The sequence below is a fragment of the Natator depressus genome, chromosome 19, assembly GCF_965152275.1.
Source record: "Natator depressus isolate rNatDep1 chromosome 19, rNatDep2.hap1, whole genome shotgun sequence".
NCBI lineage: Eukaryota > Metazoa > Chordata > Testudines > Cheloniidae > Natator > Natator depressus.
The window spans coordinates 16,419,051-16,445,832 of NC_134252.1; positions in this window are offsets into that span (position 1 = coordinate 16,419,051).

Here is a 26,782-nt window from a genome sequence, read left to right on the forward strand (position 1 = left end):
CTATGATTTAATTATTCTCCCATATCAGCTGGAGGCTGGAATATTGGCCTGAATAACAACAGGATTATTAGATCCAGGTTGAAAATTTTTCAATGGAACGTTTTTCCTTCAGAAAATGGCATTTCATCAAAATCAAAACTTCCATGAGAACATAGTAATTACAGTGAAATTTTATGTAGGAAAAAAAAGTTGAAATAAAATGTGTCAATAAAGATGAAATCTTATCAGACTGGAAATTTCACTTTTTGTTTTGAAATTTATTTTCTATAATATTTTATAAGTTATAATGTCAAATTTAACTGTAACTCCCACTTGCTGTTTGCCAGCTCCTGGAGTGCAAGTTGGTAAGATCCCTCTAGGGGACCTTACCAACAGGACTACAGCTATGATGACTACCATAACCTCCTGACAACACTTCCCAGAATGCTTGGAGTCAGTGATGAGGACAGAAGGAACTAGAAACCCTTTCTGAGGCCAATTGGGAGGTTTTGGCATGGGGTGATCTGGACAAACTGTCCACTGGACTAACGACAAGCAAGAAGGGTCACCATCCTGGCATTCACAAAATACTGGACATTCCAGTACTTCCAGCCCTGCCAATGTGACCTTTCATGCCTGGTGCTTGCGAGGTCATGTTGGTGGGGGCAGAGTGACAAGCTCTTCAAAATGGTGCCCCCTGCCCAGTACCAGACAAAACCATGTCCAGTTTTGTCTCAGGACCGGAAGGGGGACAAACCACCCAAAAAGAGGACTGGCCAGTTTAAAACTGGACTAATCACCTTCCTACAAGCAAGGGCTGCCGCACCCATTGTGAGGGGACAACCTAACTCTACACAAAGGAGAGAGAGAGTTAATTTCAGTTTGGGTTTGAAAGTTGGGAAAGAGACAGCTCAGGGAGTCCAAGCAAAACTTCCCCTTCCCCCAAATAGAATTCATCTGCTGCTGGGAAATCCAGCTACATAGATCAGGCAGCTCAAGCCCCGCAGCAACCAGCATCCAGCAGAGGGAGCTCCACACCAGCGCTGTCTATCAAGAGCCAGCCAAGATCTCCCCAGGATGTTGATCAATTGGAGAGGGTTCAGAGAAGAGCCACGAGAATGATTCAAGGATTAGAAAACCTGTCTGATAGAGATAGACCAAAGGAATTCAATCTATGTAGCTTTACAAAGACAAAGTTAAGGCGTGACTTGATTACAGTCTATAAGTACCTACATGGGAAACAAATGTTCAATAATTCAATCTAACAGACAAAGGTGTAAAAAGATTACAGGGCTGGAAGTTGAAGCTAGACAAATTCAGGTTGAAAATAAGGTGTAAATTTTTAACAGTGAGAGTAAGTCACCACTGGAACAATTTAACAAGGGTCATGGTGGATTCTTCATCACTGACACTTTTTAAATCAAGATCCAATGTTTTTCTGAAAGCTTTACTTTAGGAATTACTGTGGAGTAGGTCTCTGGCCTTTGTTGTGTAGGAGGTCAAACCAGATGATCACAGTGGTCCCTTCTGGCCTTGGGACCTATAAATCTAGGATTCTAGATCAGGTCGCCCACACGATTGGTAGGAGTCAGGAGAGAAGCCTGTCCCACCCAGGGGTGGAGAACAAAGTAAGGGCACCTTTTTGTTTCACGTTCCATCTCAGGATACTCAACCTCAGCCTATCATCTGCCTGAGAAGATGCCAGGGAGGGAGCTGGGGGTGGGGATAAATTGAGAGTGTTGGGAGGGGGCAGATTGGTTTATTTATTAATGTTTAGTACTTATTAGTTAACCTTTCCCATTTCCTTCCCTCAACCCTTCCCGTTCCCAGTAAAGGTCTCCTTGTTATGCTGGTATTCGGGGAGTGTCATTCCTGCGCTGGGGCTTGAGTTGATGTACTTTATTTTCCCTCATGTACTGGGCTTTACACTCCTTGCCAACTGGTTGTATTGACTTTCACTAGGGACAGAACCCCTGTGCATGGCACAGTGAGGAATCACCGGGGGTGGAGGCACCAGGCGCCAGAAAAGAAACCCGGACCCAACCCATGTGAGGAGTGAACATGTTTCTCCTAACGTTGGTGATAGCAAGCACCAGAAAGAGAAAAGGGAGGAGGCATGAGCAACACCTAGGGAGAGTTTAAAATCAGAATGAAATGTTGCTATTGACTTAAAACAATGTAGAATTTTTTGCTTTTGTTTCAATTCAGAACAAAATAAAATGTTGGCATTTCCTATGGAACAGAAAATCCAAATTTTTCACCAATTCTAAGTGTTACCATGAAAAGAATAGATACAGTTCCATGTTCCTTGCTTATGGCAGGTTGGCACAGACCAAACCAGTAGAGTTTGCATCATTTCCTTCCCTGAATGAAACATGTGTTGTTTTCAAGGGAGAATCAATTCAAAACCACTTTTTCCACCAAGGGAAGTCTGTGCTATGCAAACAATAAAGACATCCAGGAAAGATAACTTTGCAGACTGTTGTTTTTATATCTCAGCAGGAGTACAAATAAACCTAGACTGGTGATCAGTTGCCTTATGGATGGAAGTAGATTGTGGATTGATCTGGAAATTGATGTGCCACACAGAGAATATTGAGCCACATTTGGCTTTCTGTTTCACAGGTGTAAATCCATCTGCCTACTTCAGGTATTTCTAAGGCAACTATCATGGTATCTAAGCATAAACCTATCTCAGAATCAATATTATAAAAATATTTTAAAAAGCCAGTTATAAAAAGCCAGTCAGCTGTGAACCAGCTGAGCAGCGAACAACAGAGAGGCTAACAGAGGGAGTTTGCCTGGGAGTTAGCCTGGGGAGAGTCCACTGAGGCTTACATCTTGCAGGCTTCTCTGAGTAGTTACTACAACTCCTAAGGAAGCTCGTAGAAGGAAGGTAATATGGATGGTGAGTGTTGTGACCTGCACTGGATGTGCCATGTTTGTCTTTCTTCCACAGGACAGAAGCGACTTTGTCTGTACAAAGTGCAAGCTGGTCTCCACATTGGAAGAGAAGGTTCAAGGTCTGAAGAAACAAGTATCGACCCTGCATTGCGTAAGAGAAACTGAAGATTTCCTGGACAGATGTCAGGATATGCTTCTACGGACACAATGTTCTGAAGATTCAGAGCAGGCTGCACAGCGGGGACAGAAGGACGGTGAAGAAATTTGGCAGCATGTGACCTCCAGAAGAAGAAAGCGGAGTGTCCATGTACCAGCAATGCAGATACAGGTAAGCAACCATTTTCATGTTCTCTCAACAGGTACTAATGCAGAGAGTGGACTAGATGATACATCTGAGGGAAGGGAACAGAAGGATACTCCGCCAATTGGAAGGCATGAGATGCACTGTCCTAGGGATGAGGGTTCCGTGACCACCGCTCCCCAGAGAAGGAAGCAGGTGGTGGTGATCGGGGACTCTCTCCTCAGGGGGACTGAGTCATCTATCTGCTGCTCTGACTGGGAAAACCGAGAAGTCTGCTGCTTGCCAGGAGCTAGGATTCACGATGTGACGGAGAGACTGCCGAGACTCATCAAGCCCTCGGATCGCTACCCCTTCCTGCTTCTCCACGTGGGCACCAATGATACTGCCAAGAATGACCTTGAGCGGATCACTGCAGACTACGTGGCTCTGGGAAGGAGGTTAAAGGAGTATGAGGTGCAAGTGGTCTTCTCGTCCATCCTCCCCGTGGAAGGAAAAGGCCTGGGTAGAGACCATCGAATCGTGGAAGTCAACGAATGGCTACGCAGGTGGTGTCGGAGAGAAGGCTTTGGATTCTTTGACCATGGGATGGTGCTCCAAGAAGGAGGAGTACTAAGCAGAGACAGGCTCCACCTAACAAAGAGAGGGAAGAGCATCTTCGCAAGCAGGCTGGCTAACCTAATGAGGAGGGCTTTAAACTAGGTTCACCGGGGGAAGGAGACCAAAGCCCTGAGGTAAGTGGGGAAGTGGGATACCGGGAAGAAGGACGAGCAGGAGAGCGAAAGAAGTGAGGACTCCTGCCTCATACTGAGAAAGAGGGATGATCAGCGATTTATCTCAAGTGCCTATACACAAATACAAAAAGCCTGGGAAACAAGCAGGGAGAACTGGAAGTCCTGGCACAGTCAAGGAATTATGATGTGATTGGAATAACAGAGACTTGGTGGGATAACTCACATGACTGGAGTACTGTCATGGATGGATATAAACTGTTCAGGAAGGACAGGCAGGGCAGAAAAGGTGGGGGAGTTGCACTGTATGTAAGAGAGCAGTATGACTGCTCAGAGCTCCGGTATGAAACCGCAGAAAAACCTGAGTGTCTCTGGATTTAAGTTTAGAAGTGTGAGCAACAAGGGTGATGTCATGGTGGGAGTCTGCTATAGACCACCGGACCAGCGGGATGAGGTGAACGAGGCTTTCTTCCAGCAACTAACGGAAATTACTAGATCGCAGGCCCTGGTTCTCATGGAAGACTTCAATCACCCGGATATCTTCTGGGAGAGCAATACAGCGGTGCACAGACAATCCAGGAATTTTTGAGAACGTGTAAGGGACAATTTCCTGGTGCAAGTGCTGGAGGAACCAACTAGGGGAAGAGCTCTTCTTGACCAGCTGCTCACAAAGTGGGAAGAATTAGTAGGGGAAACAAAAGTGGATGGGAATCTGGGAGGCAGTGACCATGAGATGGTCGAGTTCAGGATCCTGACAAAAGGAAGAAAGGAGAGCAGCAAAATACAGACCCTGGACTTCAGAAAATCAGACTTTGATTCCCTCAGGGAACTGATGGGCAGGATCCCCTGGAAGAATAACATGAGGGACAAAAGAGTCCAGGAGAGCTGGCTGTATTTTAAAGAATCCTTATTGAGGTTACAGGGACAAACCATTGCAATGTGTAGAAAGAATAGTAAATATGGCAGGCGACCAGCTTGGCTTAACAGTGAAATCCTTGCTGAGCTTAAATACAAAAAAGAAGCTTACAAGAAGTGGAAGATTGGACAAATGACCAGGGAGGAGTATAAAAATATTGCTCGGGCATGCAGGAGTGAAATCAGGAAGGCCAAATCACACTTGGAGTTGCAGCAGATGTTGCAAGAGATGTTAAGAGTAACAAGAAGGGTTTCTTCAGGTATGTTAGCAACAAGAAGAAAGTCAAGGAACGTGTGGGCCCCTTACTGAATGAGGGAGGCAACCTAGTGACAGAGGATGTGGAAAAAGCTAATGTACTCAATGCTTTTTTTGCCTCTATCTTCACGAACAAGGTCAGCTCCCAGACTGCTGCACTGGGCAGCACAGCATGGGGAGGAGGTGACCAGCCCTCTGTGGAGAAAGAAGTGGTTCGGGACTCCTTAGAAAAGCAGGACTAGCACAAGTCCATGGGGCCGGATGCGCTGCATCAGAGAGTGCTACAGGAATTGGCGGATGTGATTGCAGAGCCATTGGCCATTATCTTTGAAAACCTCATGGCAATCCGGGGAAGTCTCGGACGACTGGAAAAAGGCTAATGTAGTGCCCATCTTTAAAAAAGGGAAGAAGGAGGATCAGGGGAACTACAGGCCAGTCAGCCTCACCTCAGTCCCTGGAAAAATCATGGAGCAGGTCCTCAAGGAATCAATTCTTAAGCACTTAGAGGAGAAGAAAGTAATCAGGAACAGTCAGCATGGATTCACCCAGGGCAAGTCATGCCTGACTAATGTAATTGCCTTCTATGACGAGAAAATTGGCTGGGTGGGTGAGGGGAAAGCAGTGGACGTGTTATTCCTTGACTTTAGCAAAGCTTTCGACACGGTCTCCCACAGTATTCTTGCCAGCAAGTTAAAGAAGTATGGGCTGGATGAATGGACTATAAGGTGGATAGAAAGTTGGCTAGATTGTTGGGCTCAACGGGTAGTGGTCAATGGCTCCATGTCTAGTTGGCAGCCGGTATCAAGTGGAGTGCCCCAAGGGTCCGTCCTGGGGCCGGTTTTGTTCAATATCTTCATTAATGATCTGTAGGATGGCATGGACTGCACCCTCAGCAAGTTTGCAGATGACACTAAACTGGGAGGAGAGGTAGATACACTGGAGGGTAGGGATAGGATACAGAGGGACCTAGACAAATTAGAGGATTGGGCCAAAAGAAATCTGATGAGGTTCAACAAGGACAAGTGCAGAGTCCTGCACTTAGGACGGAAGAATCCCATGCACCGCTACAGACTAGGGACCAAATGGCTTGGCAGCAGTTCTGCAGAAAAGGACCTAGGGGTTACAGTGGACGAGAAGCTGGATATGAGTCAGCAGCATGCCCTTGTTGCCAAGAAGGCCAATGGCATTTTGGGATGTATAAGTAGTGGCATTGCCAGCAGATCGAGGGACGTGATCGTTCCCCTCTATTCGACATTGGTGAGGCCTCATCTGGAGTATTGTGTCCAGTTTTGGGCCCCACACTACAAGAAGGATGTGAAAAAATTGGAAAGTGTCCAGCCGATGGCAACAAAAATGATTAGGGGACTGGAACACATGACTTATGAGGAGAGGCTGAGGGAACTGGGATTGTTTAGTCTGTGGAAGAGAAGAATGAGGGGGGATTTGATAGCTGCTTTCAACTACCTGAAAGGGGGTTTTAAAGGGGATGGCTCTAGACTGTTCTCAGTGGTAGCAGATGACAGAACAAGGAGTAATGGTCTCAAGTTGCAGTGGGGGAGGTTTAGGTTGGATATTAGGAAAAACTTTTTCACTAGGAGGGTGGTGAAGCACTGGAATGAGTTACCTAGGGAGGTGGTGGAATCTCCTTTCTTAGAGGTTTTTAAGATCAGGCTTGACAAAGCCCTGGCTCAGATGATTTAGTTGGGGTTGGCCCTGCTTTGAGCAGGGGCTTGGACTAGATGACCTCCTGAGGTCCCTTCCAACCCTGATATTCTATGATTCTATGATTCTGTTATTCAGTGTAGTCACTCTGGATTTACAGCCCGGTGACTGAAAGTCAATTTGGTCCAATCTATTGAAGAAAGCATATGGCATTCACGGTTCTGATGCAAATGAGAGCCAGATTCCTTTCTGCATCTTCTGGAATCAGTGTGGATTTCTGATCTGTGCTAATATATCCTCCACACCCCGCTTCAGTTCAGAGCATGCATTGGTTGATGGGCACTTCAGAGCTAAACTAGTCAGATCAAGCCAGCCTGGTGGTCAATTAGGTAGTTAAAACAGACAAGTCACCTGGTTCTTGAAGCTAGCGGGGCAGAAATGGTCATTCAGTCTGCTGTGGTTAGATTGACATAAAGGATCCATCTCTCTATCTATTGTTGTGTCCACAGCATACACACAGAGAAGTTAGATAAAGACTTAACTACTGTTCCTAGAACGTTGTAATGTAACACAACTTTGTTCCTTAGAATTCACAGTGATCATGCACAAGAACCCCCCAAAAAGAGAGACACAACTGATAGCTTCTCCTAGCCTGCAAGCAAGACCAGGAAACCCCCTGGAATTTAAAGTGATAGCTTGTCATTTTTCTACACAGTTTTCAATACAGCAGATCTACAAACTGAGCTGTACTAGCACAAATACATGTGAAAAGTGAATTCAATTGAAGTGAGTTCAATTACTCACTCAAAGCAAATTGGAAATTGTGCATGTGATTGTAACATTAGTTATATAAATCATCCAATCATGGAACAGAAGCTAAACCACGTGACCTATTTAACTAAGCAACGCAGCAAGGATGTTCAGATTCTAATATTGAATATTCACAGCAGACTGTGAGCTCTTGGTAGAGGGGAAACATTCACAAAGAAATCCATGAATAATTTCAAGTAACAAGATGTGAGACATTTGGAACATGTGTGCCAGCATTTTCCAAACAGAAAATGAGGCAGTTTGACTCATTAAGTATCAGCTCCCAATTATGCACTGGGATCGAGCCATAATTGAGATTGCCAGATATTCTTCGTGCAGGCATGCAGAGTATGTGTAATGCTACAGACTGGCACGTATTAGCACAAGAAATCCAGGGGAAATTAGTCCCGATGAGAGAAGCCAGAGTGACCCTCCAGGAGACTTGTCTTCTAGTCATGGAACAAGCAACAACGGTGTAGGGTTCCTCCCACTGCGCCAGCTGATGGGAATGGGTCATCTTTCTGAGAGAGCACCATCTCCTCGTCTTTGTCAGTCCTTAGCTCTGGGCCTGAGACTGCCAAAACAGAGAGCAATTAATGCCAATGCCTTAGTGGTGGAGGGTTCTTCTATGGGCACCTGCCCAGAGATAAATCACCATGTGACCACTTCACATAGGCCACCACAATGGACCAAGTTGTCCATAGCAGGAGGTTTTGGTTGCTCCTGGCCTGGGCTGGCCTTGGAAGCAGCAGCCTGGTGATGAAATGCTCTGAATCCCATTATTAAACCTTGGAGCCATCCATTATTCCTGGCTCTGCCACTGACTTACTGTGTCACTTTGGGAAGTCATCTCTTCTCCTTTTGACACTGTGGTCTCATCTGAACAATGGAGATAAAGACACCTTCTTCAGAGGGGAGTTGTGAGTCGCTAATGTTCGTACAGCACCTGACACACTGGGGCCTTGGCCCATGACTAAGGCTCCTATGTGCTATGGTACTCATCATCATCATCATCACCTTAAAGCTCTTTAATATGATTCATTTATGAGTTTTACAGAAACGGTCCTGCGCAATGAGTCAGGGCACATGGACAGCAGCCAACCAGAGACGAGTAGGTACAACTAACTCTAACTAGGTTCAGAGAGGGGGGACAACCCCAAAGGACCAATCGTCCCAGCACTGCCCCCGAAAGCTCCGTAAAGTCAGGCTTTGTCTGGCTATGGGGGGAGCTAATTCCAGAGCTGAGCACCCCAGGGCCAAATATGAGCAGACCTCTTTCCTATTCCTATTCCTACTAAGCAGCCACACTGCCAGCAACACATTCCAGGAAGGAAATACGGTTCCTGACACGGCCACCTACCCACAGCCAGATTTCTCAGTGCTCAGCACCTGTAACTGGAGCAGAATTCTCAGATGAGATTAGTTCCCATTGACCTGAATTGGAGCCCAGGGAAATTTTCAAAGGTACAAATAGCAGCTAGGCAGCTAGGCCCAGATTCCCAAATGTATTTAGGTGCCACCCATCGTAGGAGTCAGGTTGCTAAATACCTTTGTGAATCTGGGCCCTATTGACTTCCAGTGGGCGTTAGGCTCCTACGTGCTATTTGTGGCCCTATATTTCCAAAGGCTCAGCACACTGCAGCTTCTGGTGTGGGGCTTAGGGCCAGATTTTTAAATGAGCCCAGCCTCTCAATGTGAGATCGCTTGAAAAACTGAGCATACAGCCCGAGGAACAATATCAAGGCTGTGGGCCCAGATCTACTCAGTGCTGGCGGTGCAGAGAATAGCTTGGATGTATCCAAGATCCCCACTGCACTTTGCTGTGCCTGTGGGAACATTCTGTGCTATCCTCAGCCAATTCCCATGCAGCTCAGTGACTTTGTCATGAGAAACAGTTACTTAAATCCACACTAGAGGGCAGCAGGGAAGCTGTCAGTCTGCAGTTTTGTGACCCAAGGAGCCATCAGGCCCTGTAGATGCAGAACAGTGAGCTCTCCATGGTACATAGGGGATGTTTCTGTGGTGGGTCTGAAGAGCAGTAGCACCCAGGCTCCTGGTGTCTTTCACATTGAGGCCCTAGTTTATTGCATGCCTGACGGAGTTCCCCACACCTCACTCTCTGGGCTAAAACAAAACGTATTTGTTTTTCTTTACAATGTATAAATGCCAAAGGTCCCCGATCAACCCGCTGGCATATTACAGGGCGTGCCGCTTCCTTTAGGACAGTGGAGGGCTGTACAGGATGTTTGTTTATTATTAACATGTTTATTATGGCAGTGCCCAAGGGCCAGCCAAGAATGGCGACCCCGTAGTTCTAGGCACTGAACAAACACAGAGTAGTAGATGGTCCTGGCCATTTCTGTAACCAGTTTGATGATAATCTCCCCAAGTACATGCAAATACTCATACACACATATGCTTGCACACACATTCCCACTCACACCCATGCACGCACTTATGCACATATGTACACACCCATCCTTGCACACACTTCTACACATCCATGCAACACACCTGCCTTCACACACGTACACTTAGTATCAGGTGACAAACAGAGGTTTAAATAGAGGTTTAAAACTCAATCCCATGCCAGGACTACTTTGCAAACCCTTTGATTGTGCAAGAGTTAGGGGGACTCAGCTTTCCTTTGGGGGCTCCTTTCCAAAATGGGGTTTGATGGCAGGGATACTGTGTGTATCAGTGTAACAGATACTTTCCACAGTCTAATGTCATTGGTCTATTTGGAGGGAGCGGCTAAAACCGGGTTAGTGGGTTTTATTCACAAATCCCTGGAAACATCCTGACACGTCTCGAGATCCCTGCTCCTGTGGCAACTAGCTGACTTTTCAGGAGTTCTGCATGTCTGCCTCATGCCCAGGTGTGCTCAGGGTATCACTAGGACTTCAGCTTCATGGGGCATGCAAATGTACCTCGGGCAGTGCCCGAGATCCATCTCTCACTGACATGAGCATCCTCAGGGTGCCAATGGAAATGTGTTTCTCACCAGCCTGTGATCCTGATTTGGGCACTGCTGGAAGCTCAGCTCTCCTGGCTGTTATCTGGGTCTGCACATTTGCTGGGAGGGCAGCTCTCATGAACAGGCCCGAGGCACTGCTCGGAATTCATTGTCGTGGGGATGTTCTGGGTACCAGTGGCAGTGCAGCTGCTGTTCTGCCAGGCTGTGGAGCAGCATATGAAGATCTCACTTGTCTGCAATTTTAATTCCTATCTGCCTGTGGGTCTGAACAAGATTCTCTGTGCTGTGGAGCGTCGTGCAGTGTGATCACTTGATTGCTACTTGCTGTCAGGGCAATTTGCTTCAAGACAAACCTAGGCACATGAGGAACTGCAGCTCCTTGGGTTTTTGTTATGAACAGCTGTTTCTTACTGCACCATGTGTCTATATTCTGCACATACAGATCCTCATGGGCTTAGGATGCATTGCCTTTTTATGCTTCTGCGAGTCTCTTTAGGGGCTTTATGCATTTCTTAATTGCCTGGCTTGGCCTACCAGCACACCAGGGATTGGGGAAGAGATGGAGAGGGAAAGCATAGAACTGTTTCCTGCATTCACATAAAATTAACCTCCCTTAGCATGCTGCAAGGAGCAGCATGTCAGTCTGGGGTGTTCTACCCTCTGAGTCGGTACAAAGTCAGTGCTCTGGGGCGCGGTGCTTCAGGGAGTGACACTGGTGAGTCAATAGGGGATGCTCTCCCCAGTGAGTCAGGGCAGACGCCCGGCATGGTGTTAGATGGCGCTGTGCTTTGGAAGGAGCATAGTGCTGAGGTCCTGGTTGCTTGTGCTCATTAAGGTCTCATGCACCAAGAGGCATGCAATGAAATCTGGGACCCACAGTCCCATGGCTCAGGGCAGGTTGAATTCAGTGGTGGTGAGGCCCTGGCAGGGAAGCTTCCAGAGATGCACGGGGAGAGGATGGAGGGCTGCATGGCTGGAGGACTGAATTGGAGGCCTCTTGGGGATGGGGATGGGAATTGATGGAAGGGGCTGGATGAAGAGTGCTGGAAAGGGAAGTGCTGGAGAGTCACTCAGACAGGCCCAGGCATGGGGAAGGAGCAGGCACGTGTGTGGAGGGACTCGGGAGCCCAGTGGTATGGAAGGCCCTGGGGAGGGGAGTCAAGACTTAGCAGAGTGGGTGGGTGGGAGACAGGGGTGCAGCGAGTCATGAGAGGGGAGGAAGAGCCCTTCCCTGGTGCTGCCAATAATGGCTCCTCTGGCTCTATGGGACGTCCGGCCAGTTTATTCCCCAGCCTGGCTGAGAGCGGCAGCTCAGCTCCCCTCTGTGCACTAAGCTCCCTCAGCTGGCCCCCAGGAACCCCTCCTCGCCTCCCCCAGCCCAGAGCCATGAGACGCGGCTCTGTGATTGCACTGGGGCACGTGGGCTGCCTGCTGGAGCCAGACATACCAGGGAGCAGAGCTCAGCATCTCTCCAGGGAGGGCTGCCTCGGTCCCAGGCTGCCCGGGCTGCCAGGCTCCCCGCACAGGGCTGCTCACGGCGCTCAGGGCTGTGTACACGCCGGCTGCAGCTCTTTTTAACCGGTCATCAGCAGCCTTATGACTCAAGTGCCGAGTGTTGGGGTGGTGTGCCTGGCTCTCCGGGAGCCTGCCTGCCCCCGAGGCTGAAAGCTGCCGCTCCTTCCCTGGAGAGGATCCAGATCCATTGCATTACAATTTAATTATATTACTCCAGCAGCTGAACGAGGCGCATTAACATGAGAGAGAGACAGAGACTAGGGGTCAGCCCGCTCCCACCGGGGAGGGTCCACTGGCCTGGGGGAGGAGTTAGCGCCCTGAACCAGACTGCCCACACTGGCCCAAGGTGGGGGTGACTGAAAGCTGAACTGCCTCAAAAGGGAGCTCCAGGAAGGGCTGTGCCCCACCAGACACTCCCACACAGCTCCCCCCACAGAGCGTGGGGAGTGTGAGCTGTTCCACTGCTTTGGATGGCGCAGGCTGATCCTCTCTGCCGGTGCCCCTTCTCCTCCTATGCCCTTCCAGCCTTTGGAGGGTCTGGGGGGGATCTACAGAAGGGAGCAATCACTGTCACTTCTCCTGACTTCCCCCCACCCAGAAATCTCTGCTGGGGCCAGATTCCAGCTGGCCCTAATGCCTAGAGACAGCACAGTGGAGACCAATGAGTGGGGGGCTCACCCATTGCTCAGAGAACCCCCAGATCTCCTTTTTTAGAGTTTTTGTTGACACCTGGTCACAGGTCCAGGGGGCGGGCGAGCTCTTGTTCCCCCATTTCTATCTGAGGCACATTCGGAACAGAAAGGACCAGATTTTCCCACCCTGGCCTCTCTTTCTGTGCTTGCAGTTTGTGGGTACAATTTAGGTAATTCCACTGCCTCCATGCCCGGCCACACCTGCAAACTTCTAAGGGCCCAAAATCATGGGCCACAGTTATCCGTGCCCACAGAATGGAGAGGTCTGGCTTGTGGTGTCAGGGAGACTCTTCCTGTCACCGCCAAATGTTCTTTCCTTCCAGAGCCAGGAGCCATGGCTCAGAAATCTGTCTTGGGAAGCTCACTTTTCTCCCCCTCCCCTGCATGCACTTCACAGAGATTTCCAGCAAGCGAGGGGGAGGCCTGCTCACGGGAGAATGCAAGAATCCCTAAATGGTCCTTTATGACCAGATCTGCCCGAGGTCGTAGCCCTCCCGGCGGAGTGGACCTCATGAGATGCTGAGCACCCAGGACTCCGGAGCCATGGGCTGAGGTCAGGCCAGATAATCACAACGGTCTCTTGTGCCAGCGTGAACTGTCACAGGCGGGGAGGAAAACAAACCAAGCCGCCAACTCTGCAAGGCCGCTGGGAGTGGGAGAGGCCTGGGGCTTATATAAGCCAGACCCAGCTCAGGAGAGATTGGGAGGCTGACGGAGTGCCAAGGGGAAAGCAGCTCCAGAAAGGGGCAGGAGGAGAGGCGGGGGGAAGATGCTGCGTTTGGGGAGAGCTGGGCCCAGACTGGGGGCTGCCTCCCTAGGACTTGCCTGAGAGGTCAGAGAACCTGTGGGGAAATGGTGGGAGATGATGATAAACTGAAAGCTGATACACCCCTTTGTAGAACTGCTACGTTCTCTGGCATCTTTTTTTCCTTCCTTTTTGTGGTGCTCAGGTCAACCTGGCCCATCAGGCAGTGGCCTGGTGACACCTAGAGCTGTGGGAATTGGTACTTAGCCAGAGGGCCAAGACACCTTAGTGACTGTCTGGTGCACTCACTGGGGCTGGTGAGAAATCACCATTCACACCCTTGGTATCAATGGGGAAATCAGAGTCATTTTTAGTGACCATGGAGGACAGGGCCTGAGAAATCCTCCAGGACTGACCCAGGGCTCCTTGCTGTGAATAATGGCTTCTCTGTCCTGGTATCTCTGCAGTGGTATCTCCTCTGCCCCCTCCCTTGGGAGCCTATCCCACAGCCTAACTGTTCTCAACATTCAGAGCTTTTCAGCAGGACTCCCCTAAACTCCCCCTTCCTCAGCTGCAGGCTACGATGGCTCCTCCTGCCTCCATCTTCTGAGATGGCAAAGAGCTCTCTTCCTTCAGTTACGGCATGGTCTTGAGGGCTTCTATAGACTCTGGGACTGAGTCTTCCCTTTTCTAAGGCACATGCGTTCAGCTCGTGCCAAACCACTGCCACAGCGGCGGGGACCAGCCCCTCTGCAGTTCAGCTTCGCTGTGGATAAATCTCTCTCTTACGCTAACGTATTTGGCAGCCAGTGCTAGAATTCTAGAGGGCCAGCCCAGCGGCTTCTTACTTGGGATTTATTCAGTCCTTAATCAGGTAAACCTGTCCCTGCAATCAGTGAGTAAAGGCTGAGTAAATGCTCAGCATGAGGAACACAGCAAATAGCTGCCATCAGTGGTGGTATCTCCTCACTCATCTGGTTTGTGTGCATGGAGAGGGGGGTTCTGGCTAGGTGCAGAGCCGAGCATCCTGCCCTCTGCTCACTGGTGGAAGGCCGGGGGGGGGCAGGTCCCTGGCTCTGCTTCCTCCCTGGCCCTCCCCGCCTAATGGGCCAGGGAGGAAGCAGAGCCAGGGACCTCCTGGCTCCACTCCTCTCCTCCTTTCCAAGCTAAAGATACCCAGTTTCTTCAGCCTTTGCTCACATGGCTTGCATTCCATTGCATTCCTTTGATCATCTTTGTCACTCGCCTCTGGCTCCTTTCTAGTTTCTCCACGTGGGTTCAAGATCAGAATGTTACATGGGATGGTGTCAAAAGCCTTGCTGAAGTCCAAGTATATTATGTCCACCGCATAGCCAGTGACACCCCCCCCCCCCCGCATACTAAGTCCACAGTGTGGACCACAGAGCGCTGGGGAGCAACGCAGTCTCTTCTGCCTGAAACTGGCTCTCTAGCTGGAGCTGTAAGACTCACATCCTTGTGGACTGGGCAGAGAGCGGGATTCACAACACACTGACCAGGGGGCTCGGGCTGCTCAGTGATCACTGAGTATTTAAGCACGGGCTCTGCTTTAGCCTGTGACTGTGCATAACAAAAGCTTCACAGCACCTTACCAGAGTCTCTGCCTGAGAAGCTCAGCCCCCAGAAGCACTGTGCCCAATACCACAGGTTGCCCTAGGTTAAAGAGGGATCACAAGAAAAAACCCACCCAGCGCTCTGGCAAGGTGACCAGGAACACCGTTTTCTCTTCCCCGTGAAAAGGTGGTGACCAGGGTATTCTGGGTCTTTCACTTCTGGATCATGTGTGACAGCTGGTGCTTTGACAAACAGTGAGATACTCCTAAGGGAAGTAAGGGATGGATGTATGTCAGAGGAGCCCAAGTGAGGTACCCACCTGTCACTCAGATAAAGGCCTGTGGGGCCCACACCCAGAAGGGCACAGGGTCCATTACATGCAGATATTGGCCAGCCCAGGGAGAGGGATGCTCTCCCTGGTGGTCTGACCCAGAATGGCAAATTTTATACATATAGAAACAAACACAGTCAGCACTACAGTAAGGACCGGAGCAGAACTGGGATACAGGTAGGAAGTTTATCCTGAGATTTCATCTAAATCTGCTCTGTTGCAGTTTGAACCCAGTGCCTCTTGTCCTGCTCTCTGTGGCAAAAGAGAACAACTTTTCTCCATCTTTTTTATAGCAGCCATTCAAGTATTTGAAGACCAGTATCATGTCCCCCCTTAATCTCCTCCTTTCCAAGCTAAAGATACCCAGTTTCTTCAGCCTTTGCTCACATGGCTTGCATTCCATTGCATTCCTTTGATCATCTTTGTCACTTGCCTCTGGCTCCTTTATAGTTTCTCCACGTGGGTTCAAGATCAGAATGTTACATGGGATGGTGTCAAAAGCCTTGCTGAAGTCCAAGTATATTATGTCCACCGCATTCCCCCATCCACCAAATCAGTTACCCTGTCAAAGAAGGAAATCAAGCTGGTTTGGCACGATTTGTTCATGGAAAATCCATGCATGTCACATCGATCAGCTCTGGGGAGCGTGATCACATTCCTGCTGGAAGAACTCTGTTGCTGATGAAACTGGTTGAAATGAGGGAAGGCAGTAAAAGCCACAAACAGTGCAATAATCCTTGGGTGGGGGTCGGGGGGGGGGGGAGAAAGGGAAAGGGCCTTGATACCATGCAAATATTGTAAAAGGCCATAAAAGCAAAACAAAGCCATAAAAGGGGAATTTCAGAGGAGACTGAAAGGTGGGGACCAAAAGACCTAACTGCCAACAGCCAGAATGTCAGAGCAAGGCTAGGCTAGATGAGAGAGAAGGCTTTGATAGATGGGGGAGAGTGACATTAGATGGAGATAAAATAGAGTGAGAGTTTGATGGCAGTGTGGAATGGGGAGAGAGCCAGAGGCAAGGAGAGAGAGAATAGGAACAGAGACCAGCAACCCCCTGTGGTGGGACTCCTGAAGCTGCAGGAACCAAGTAGGAGAAGCCCGGGGGGTGGAGAGGTGGGGGGGGGGGGTTGGCAGGTGGGAGGAACCAATTCCTTAGTGAACAGCAGAGGAAAGGGAGATGGCTGAGGCTTTGGCTTGTCACTCACTACAGATGGCTGTAGCAGGACAGTGGGTTGAGGCATCGCTGGATGGGGCCTGCATTGCAGACTCAGAGCTGGAACCTCCACTGGCTCGCACTTGTGTACAGTGCTTCCATTCTGATCCACCAATCTTTTTCACTCGCTCTGCATTGCTGTAAATGACGCAAGGCAGCGGAAAAGCAGCTTCCAGAAGCAAATCCATCAAGCCATGGACGGCATTTGAAATGCACGTGCCATGCAGACGATGCCATATAGAGCATGTGAGAACTGGCAAAGCTGAGCTAGGGCAGAAGGGGCTCTGGCAATGCAGCTTCTAAAAAGAGCATGTACCACAGCTGGGCAGGCAGTGCAGGGTGCTGCACTCTCTCATGCCAGGTGCCCAGATTCCATGGTGATGGTGTGTGAGACTGATCGCAGAGCACTTAACAGGACAGGTGGACACCCCACGTCATGGAGGGGAGGGTGCCCTAGAGAACATGCTGTAGAGGGGGCAACTCTCTTCTGGCCTCAGAGGAATGGACCAGCAATAATTTAACAGGCCTTTGCCATCCCTAACTTCTATGCATGAAAGGCCAGATGGGGCTGGAGAGACCAGGAGAAAGCCTGACAACAGACCTGGGCTACATCACAAAGAGATGGACGAGAGCATCCTGAGGCTGCTGCTGCTGCATGTGTTTGGCATTCAGCATTCCTCCCCTCCAACAGGAGAGAGCTCTCCAGTCGGCATAATAAAACCACCTCCCGTGTGTCGGTGGGAGAGACACAGCGCTGTCCACACTGGCGCTTAGGTCGGTGTAACTGATGCCGTTCAAGGGGGTGGCTTATTCACATCTGTGAGTGACATAACCTTATTTTACCCCTCTGTGAACGACAGAGCTGCAAACAGGCTGTCCTTCCAGATCTGCGCTAATTATTAAACATACTTCTGTTAAACTTAACTAGATGGCATTTCTCCATAACCTGCAGGAAAAGAATAGTGGGAGAGACTTGCACCATCACAAATGACTACATTAAAACACGGTTCTAGTGTCTCTTTGCCTTCAGGTGTTTATATCTGACCTGGATTTCTGTCTAGTTTTCAGGGTAGTCAGTATGCTCTGCTAGTTCAGGGATATGATCCTTTTTACTAGAAAAACAGCTCTCTGAGATACTGCTCGATCCATGTGTCTATCTCTGCTCCATCCATTTGGTGAGAGGTTCAGATTTGTCCATTATCCAGGAGGTGAGTTTGCCCCTAATGCCACTTGCAGTGGCTTTATAATGAGTCACCAGGAAACAGTCTTCTAACGAGCTCCAGTGCAATCTGGGTCAGGGACTGATCACACACGCTGTGCAGGAAACTTGGGGCCATTCGGGAGTCTGGCGTAGCCATGTGGTAGTTTGCGTTTACTAATGCTAGCATGTAAATAACTCTTAATTAGGCATGAGGATGAGATGAATGTGGCTGAGTTTCTGCCTTTGCTGCTGCTCGTGTTTGATCAGAGAACAAGGCACATATAAAACCACACGCAGTCAGGAACAGCAAGAGTTAAGGGTCTGACAGCAACATTAATTTGGCACACTGCATGTATGCAGAACTTTCTATGCCCTGTTTTTCTGGGTCAATGTTTAGTTTCATACATCACTATTTAAGTTGTAAAGTGTGTGTCCCAAAAACATGCAGGAAGTGCATCTCGATTGATTGAGCCAGTGTTGCTGCTGGAAACTTAACTTTGCATTTCCAAACTGATCACACTTGTGCAGCCTTAATGGTGTATTAATATAGGCTTTGCATTTAATAAATGTGTAATATAGTGAGTTACATTTCTATGATAAAAAGAAAAGGAGGACTTCTGGCACCTTAGAAACTAACAAATTTATTTGAGCATAAGCTTTCGTGAGCTACAGCTCACTTCATCGGATGCATCTTTGTCTGGAACATAGAACATTGAACCCTTAGACTATGGAACAAACGAGACCAAACGAAGCTCCAAGTAGAAACCACTAAAGCTAAATGAACCTTCATCCTTTCTTATTGGGGTAAATGTCGCTACCAAACAACAAATTCGGTTTCCAGCAGGGAGGGACAAAATCCTTCCGCACAACTCAAAGTGAATCCAAACAGAACCTTTTCTTATCGGGCAATCTGAAAGTGTAATTAGGAGAGATGGCCTGGAAACTTTCCATTCATTTGTTCAGTTTTTCATTAAAAAGACTGAAAAGCTGAAAACTGAAATTTTTCAGCAACTGAAAACCAAAACGTTTTAGCTGGTCCAGAAAGCATCTTTGGTTTTATTCCAAATTTTCACCTGGCAGGCTGAAATCTTCCAGATTTTAGCTGCTAAAAGCCAAACACATTTAAAACATTTTCAGTTTTTGGTCACCAAAAAAGTTTCAGTTTTTCAACAACAACAAATGAGGGAAAAATAATTAAAAATGGATGTTTCCTGCAGAAATTTCCATTTTAATGAAAAAGCCATTTTTAGTCAAAAATACTATGAACAAAATATTGCAGCCAGCTCCAGCAAAGAGACTCTATTAAACCACAAGCACTTCAGCACCTTAGCCTTCCTCGTTTTTCCAGAGAGTGCCTAGCAAATCCTTAGGAGCTGTAAAACAAACAAGGAGCAGGTACATTGTCCTATTTGTGCATAACTCCACTGTCAGACATGGTATAGATAAAGGGTCAAGTTAAACACTTGCTCAAGTACCCTAGTGAAAAGTTGACATAGTCTGAGCCTCGGTGAAGTCTCCTGAGAACAGACAGTCTTCTCCCTGCCCAAACCTGGGTAGGACAAACACCAGAGGGGATGCGGGGATTAGGAGCTGCTAAAAAGATGGCCACAGGGCAGGCTTGGAAGTAATTTTCAAAGTGCTTATATCTCTCCCAAGCAGGCATAGAATCATAGAAGATCATGGTTGGAAGGGACCTCAGGAGGTCATCTAGCCCAACCCCCTACTCAAAGCAGGACCAATCCCCAAGTTTTGCCCCAGATCCCTAAATGGCCCCCCTGAAGGATTGAATTCACAACCCGAGGTTTAGCAAGCCAATGTTCAAACCACTAAGCTACCCCTCCCCCTTTCCCTGTCACCTTTGCAAAGGAAGGAGGAAACTGAAGTGGAATTAACTCTTCTTCACCAGAGACTAGGAAGTGTCCCTGCCTCTGCCACGCCATGTCCCTTAGCCCCAAGAAAGATGCTGTCAGATGTGCCCTTTTCTGGGGCATGAATGGCCAGGGGTTGGCAGAAGAGTGGAAAAGGCAGTTTATAACCCAGAGGGCTAGTGTCTGCGCTCAAAGCCACATAAAGCAGCCGACAGCCAACACAACACTCAAACCATTCAACAAATGACAGGGGCGTTTTTTACGTTAAGGTTACTCTGTGCAATGTCACAGAATAATATACGCTCCTGCTGATAAGGAATGTTAATAATACTTTGCTCTCTGCCAAGAACAGAGTCCCTATCTACAAACCCCACTGCTCTAATCTAGCGAAACAAAGGCAAATATATGAAAATAACAAACCCAGGAGCTCAGGAAGTATTTGAATTCAGGAAAGACTAAATATTTCGCCTGCAAGGCTCAATGTGTCCTAGAACATATGGGACACTCAAAGAACAGCCATTCATTGTCCAGGGGCTGCAGAGGGGAAAGCCCTCCTGCGATAGAATTTGCCAGAGCCTCTTCCCTTCCTCCTCCACCATCCTCGCCCATGGATGGACTCTAGAAATGCCCCGCTGGCTACAGCAGAGATGTGCATTCTGTGTGTCAGAGGGGGGCATTTTGCAGTCAGGAGTGGTACTGAAATCCATGGAACAGGTATGCAGCATATGTATGGAGCAAGCAGGGCTTAAATTCAGCCAGAGATGTCTGGAGCAGAGCTCTGGTAAATATTTTTAAACCCGCAGGGCTGACACCCTGAGCCCTGGCACCTCCCGCAGGGGTCTCTGTGAAATACTCTTTGAGAATTTAAGGCCTGGTAGCAAGTCATGGTGTTAACATACTTACACCTCATATGGGGCCTTCTGGCTATCAGATGAATGCTTAGATAGCAGCAAATCCCTGTCCAGCAAGGTCTACATAATTTTCACTAACCTCTGCTGCACAACACAACCTCTCAGAGCTTCACACAGTCAGCAGGGATAGAACCTGGCTCCTTCTCCTGCACAGGCCTCTGCCACTTAGCTAAGGAGAATCCCCACTAGCTGTGAACAGCACAGGGTCTATGACACACAGCTGAGCTGTATTTACTAGCAGGGAGTGGTGTACCCCTACCCCCCCCACATGCACATATTGTCCCAGCCAGAAGAGGGCAGTGAAAACACACACATACACACAATCAAGATTCGATGTCTTTCTAAAAAGATACAGTTTAGCTCAGTGGTTCTCAAACTCATTTGATCGCCTCCCCCCGCTTCTTTGTGTCTCTCAGCCATTAAACTCAGACCCAGATGTGGATCTGGAACTTTCCAGGGTTCAGGGAGGGGGATGGTTTATGCATATAGTGAGGCTGTTTGCAGTTACCTTATATTCATCAGAAGCTATGAAATGGGCACTGAGATGTGGGGTACCTCGGGCTTTCTTTTCCTTATGGGGAGAAGTGAGAGACGTAAGGTTTTCCCCTTCTCCTTAGGCCATACGTGGGACACTCAGGTGCTTCCCATGAACTCCCCACTAAGGAGAAGCAGTGGCCTCCTGGGAGTCAAGGTGGGCACTACGTTCAAAGCCCACCCTGCCCTGCCTCCCCCACTATACGGATCCTGTCTACGGGCCTAACACAGAAGCCATGTCAGGCCACTGAGCTAGTCTCCCTCCCTCTTGCACCGACCAAGGAGTAGGCCCAGATGCCCAGGCAGGGAGGGCAACTCACCAAGGGAAGGTCATGCCTGACTAATCTAATCGCCTTCTATGATGAGATTACTGATTCTGTGGATGAAGGGAAAGCAGTGGATGTATTGTTTCTTGACTTTAGCAAAGCTTTTGACACGGTCTCCCACAGTATTCTTGTCAGCAAGTTAAAGAAGTATGGGCTGGATGAATGTACTATAAGGTGGGTAGAAAGTTGGCTAGATTGTCGGGCTCAACGGGTAGTGATCAGTGGCTCCATGTCTAGTTGGCAGCCGGTGTCAAGTGGAGTGCCCCAGGGGTCGGTCCTGGGGCCGGTTTTGTTCAATATCTTCATAAATGATCTGGAGGATGGTGTGGATTGCACTCTCAGCAAATTTGCGGATGATACTAAACTGGGAGGAGTGGTAGATACGTTGGAGGGCAGAGATAGGATACAGAGGGACCTAGACAAATTGGAGGATTGGGCCAAAAGAAACCTGATGAGGTTCAATAAGGATAAGTGCAGGGTCCTGCACTTAGGACGGAAGAACCCAATGCACCGCTACAGACTAGGGACCGAATGGCTAGGCAGCAGTTCTGCGGAAAAGGACCTAGGGGTGACAGTGGACGAGAAGCTGGATATGAGTCAGCAGTGTGCCCTTGTTGCCAAGAAGGCCAATGGCATTTTGGGATGTATAAGTAGGGGCATAGCAAGCAGATCGAGGGACGTGATCGTTCCCCTCTATTCGACATTGGTGAGGCCTCATCTGGAGTACTGTGTCCAGTTTTGGGCCCCACACTACAAGAAGGATGTGGATAAATTGGAGAGAGTCCAGCGAAGGGCAACAAAAATGATTAGGGGTCTGGAACACATGACTTATGAGGAGAGGCTGAGGGAACTGGGATTGTTTAGTCTGCAGAAGAGAAGAATGAGGGGGGATTTGATAGCTGCTTTCAACTACCTGAGAGGTGGTTCCAAAGAGGATGGTTCTAGACTATTCTCAGTGGTAGAAGAGGACAGGACATGGAGTAATGGTCTCAAGTTGCAGTGGGGGAGGTTTAGGTTGGATATTAGGAAAAACTTTTTCACTAGGAGGGTGGTGAAGCACTGGAATGCGTTACCTAGGGAGGTGGTAGAATCTCCTTCCTTAGACGTTTTTAAGGTCAGGCTTGACAAAGCCCTGGCTGGGATGATTTAATTGGGGATTGGTCCTGCTTTGAGCAGGGGTTTGGACTAGATGACCTCCTGAGGTCCCTTCCAACCCTGATATTCTGTGATTCTATGAACTGTCCAGGCAAAATTATTCAGCTAAACTGGGGATCTGTCCCTGAGGAACAGCTGCTAGAGAACGTGTGTCCAGAGAGACTGGTGTTGTGGGTAAGGCACAGAACTGGGGTTCAGTTGCTTTGGCTTCAATTCCTGTCTCTGCCACAGACTCCCAGGGTAACCCTGCTCAAGTCACTTAATGTCTCCATGGCACAGTTCACCATCTGTGAAGGGGGGATAATATGTGTCCTTTCGCTGTATTGTCTACTTTGATTGCAAACTTTTGGGGGAAGGCACTATCTCTCACTATGTGTTTGTACAGCGCCCAGCACAATGGGGTCCAATCTTGTTTAAGGCCTGTAGGGGCTACCAGAAAGCAAATAACTTGTAAGTTCCATACAACAATCCCTATGTCAGGAACCCAAAACTCAGACACTGTTCAGGCTATTCTTAAAGATCTCGTCCTCCACCAGCCCCCAAACCCACTAAGCCCAGCATTACTCACCCTACATATTTTGCCGTGAAGTCACATCAGTTCATGACAATGGAAGATACAAAAGTATGCGCCACACATGGCTCAACATGGTAAAATTAACCACAAAACGAGGAACTGGAGACACTGAAATGTTCAGAGTGTGGGATCAGCTGTGACTAATGCCCTCCTCTGCTCCCATGCTGCCTGCATGCTGACGGCAGCTGAAAGAAATGGTGCCTGATTCCACGGGAACAAATCATGATACCTGGACACTGATTCCATAGGAAGAGGCCACTGAATCTGCATCTTAAATCAGAGATGCAGAACTATTATAAATAACACGTCTCCATGAATATATAGGTCTGGCTGGAGTGGATTACACCAGATGTCCATCCAGTCCAGTCTTCTGCCTCTGACAGTGGCCAGCAGCAGCTGTTTCCAAGGGAGATGCAGGAAACTCCGAGAGGACAGTTATGCAATAAGATGCCTATGGATTTTCCAAGCTTTCTCCTGTTTTATAATATTTAACACAAAGAAAAGAAAGAGAACTGATGGTAATGAGTGGAGTGGATTTTCCATGCTTTGCAAAAGTTCACCCATTGTTCAAAGCCAACGCTCCCGTCCAACATAAACAAATACTTTTGAAAACATTCTCGTCCAAAACAATTGCCAGGACTTTTGATGTTTTAATGGTCCTTGCCCTCCCTGACTGTTTGATCATTATGTTTTACAATATTTTTTCCCCTTCCTAGCCACCCCTGTTCCTGCTGCCCCTGCTCTGGAATTCATGGCCTCCGCATCTCAGCTCTTGTATTCAGTGAATTACAATGGAAAGAATTTCATGGGCATTTATTTTGACTTAATATTGCTTCCTCTTCTCGCCTGTTTACATAGCCGCCTTTTCTTCACCCGTGCGACGGCTCCACGCGGAGGGGTCGCTGCCAGAGTTCACAGCTCACTTCGCAGCCTCGCTGAAAAGAGCGCAAGCCCGCTGGAGGTTGTAACCTCCCAATTAACTGGATCATCCCCTTCCTTTCTAGGATTCCCCTGCAGAGTTCTTCTGTAGGTCACTACTCCTTCCTTGGCAATGACTGAATAGGTTTCTAAACTGGGTTTTATTATTACTTTATATAATTGTAGTTGTGCCTAGAGGCCCCAACCAAGATCAGAGACCCGTTATGCCAGGAACGGCACATGTAATAAGAGACAGTACCTGCCCCAAAGGGCTTAATATCTAAATCGACAAGGTAGATGGGAAAGCAGGACCAGAGAGAGAGGAAGTGATATGCCTGGGGTCACAAAATAGGTCAGCAGTGGGTGGAGCACCCAGCTCTCCTGATTTATAATCTAGCACCGTAGCCACAGGACCCCACGGCCTCTCTAAGCTAAGCTAGGCTAGGTGAATCTAACTATGGAACTGCTGACTGACACACTCAGCTCTTCTTTTCATTGACCTTGGAGCCCATATCTGCAGAGCTGGGAGCCAAGCAGGGGGTTGGTCATGGAACACTGTGAATTTGAAAGGGGATTCTTGTTAGATATGAGCCCATACCAGAACTATTTATCCTGAATTCCCCGCTTCTGTGTGAACCTTGCAGATTTGTATACAAGAACCTGGATCAGAACCAGCCCTGCTTTCCAAGCTAAATCCCAGTGAATGAGGTTTTATGAACCCAACACAACCATGGTTTTGCACGTCTGCAAGGCAACACAAGAATAGGACAGCTCTGTTTCCATGGCTTGAGTTCAGTGTTACCTGGGGCACTACATTTCATTCTGAGCACCTCACTACTAGAATCATAGAATATCAGGATTGGAAGGGACCTCAGGAGGTTATCTAGTCCAACCCCCTGCTCAAAGCAGGACCAATCCCCAATTAAATCATCCCAGCCAGGGCTTTGTCAAGTCTGACCTTAAAAACTTCTAAGGAAGGAGATTCTACCACCTCCCTAGGTAACATTCCAGTGTTTCACCACCCTCTTGGTAAAAAAGTTTTTCCTAATATCCAACCTAAACCTCCCCCACTGCAACTTGAGACCATTACTCCTTGTCCTGTCCTCTTCTACCACTGAGAATAGTCTAGATCCATCCTCTCTGGAACCACCTCTCAGGTAATTGAAAGTAGCTATCAAATCCCCCCTCATTCTTCTCTTCTGCAGACTAAACAATCCCAGTTCCCTCAGCCTCTCCTCATAAGTCATGTGTTCCAGCCCCCTAATCATTTTTGTTGCCCTTCGCTGGACTCTCTCCAATTTATCCACATCCTTCTTGTAGTGTGGGGCCCAAAACTGGACACAGTACTCCAGATGAGGCCTCACCAATGTCGAATAGAGGGGAACGATCACGTCCCTCGATCTGCTCGCTATGCCCCTACTTATATATCCCAAAATGCCATTGGCCTTCTTGGCAACAAGGGCACACTGCTGACTCATATCCAGCTTCTCGTCCACTGTCACCCCTAGGTCCTTTTCCGCAGAACTGCTGCCTAGCCATTCGGTCTAAAAAGACATCAATAGATTGGAAGTGCATTAGAAGAGACCAGCAAAAGGAACTGACTTAGGAGGAAAGAGTCAAAGTGGACATGGTCAAATCCTTAACATTTGACCCTCCATTGGAGTCCAGATGGCAAACACCCTGGAGTCCAGGCCTGTTTGGAGCAGGTGTTTGATTCAACCCATTTGCAATAGTCAGAATATTTCATCTTTAATATAAACTTCTCAATGATGGGACCTTCATGGAAAAACCAAATGAAATGCTAGGCATGAACCACGATATTGAGAATTTTCTCCACATACTTTATTCATACTTAAATATTGCCAGTGAAGAGCTTTTTGTATCCGGAGGTCATGAAGCATCAAGTACTTTTCCTCAGATATTGAAAGATCCCTCCTGAATGTTCTGAAGACAGAGAATTTTGGAGAATCCATAATCTGGATTACTTTTTTCTAGGCTTCTTCAATCCACTCAATAATCACAAATAAGAACACTTCTTCCTGCTTTTCATTACCTCAAGGAACTGACCAAGGTCATCTCGAAACTCATCCCTTTTTCAACTTCACAGCTGATGATGAAACCTCCTTGTTTATAGCTCAGAGGGCCCAGTCCAGCTCCGACTGAAGTCAATGTGGTCCTTCTGTGATTTATACTGCAGGAGACTTAGGAACCCCACCCCCCATTGCACTAGGTGCTGTATAGACATAGAACAGAGAGACAGTCCCTCCCCAAAGACTTCAATCTAAGGATAAGATGAGAGACAACAGGTGGGGAAGCACAAGGTGGTAAGAAGGAGAGGATTCTGATCACATGATCACAGCATGCCAGCTGTCTAATTCTCCCATTGTGATGACACTAATGGGAGCTGGACCAGGCCTAGCAAGCTGCAGTGTATCAGATTTACAAACTCGCTCAGTTCTGTTTTGCTATGTGCTGATGATACATGATATAGACCCAAATTCTCCTTTCCAGTTCAACTCTGAGCAATGCAACTACTTCCGCTAATTTGGACAAAACAGAGCAGGCCTGTGGGCCCTTCCTTAATACACTCTCAGAACAGTGCTCAGGACTAGTGACTTTATTAAATACCTGGGTGTGATAATTTACAAAGACAAAACGAGGCGTTTGCAGATCATTTGTCTTCCCGTCCATCCCA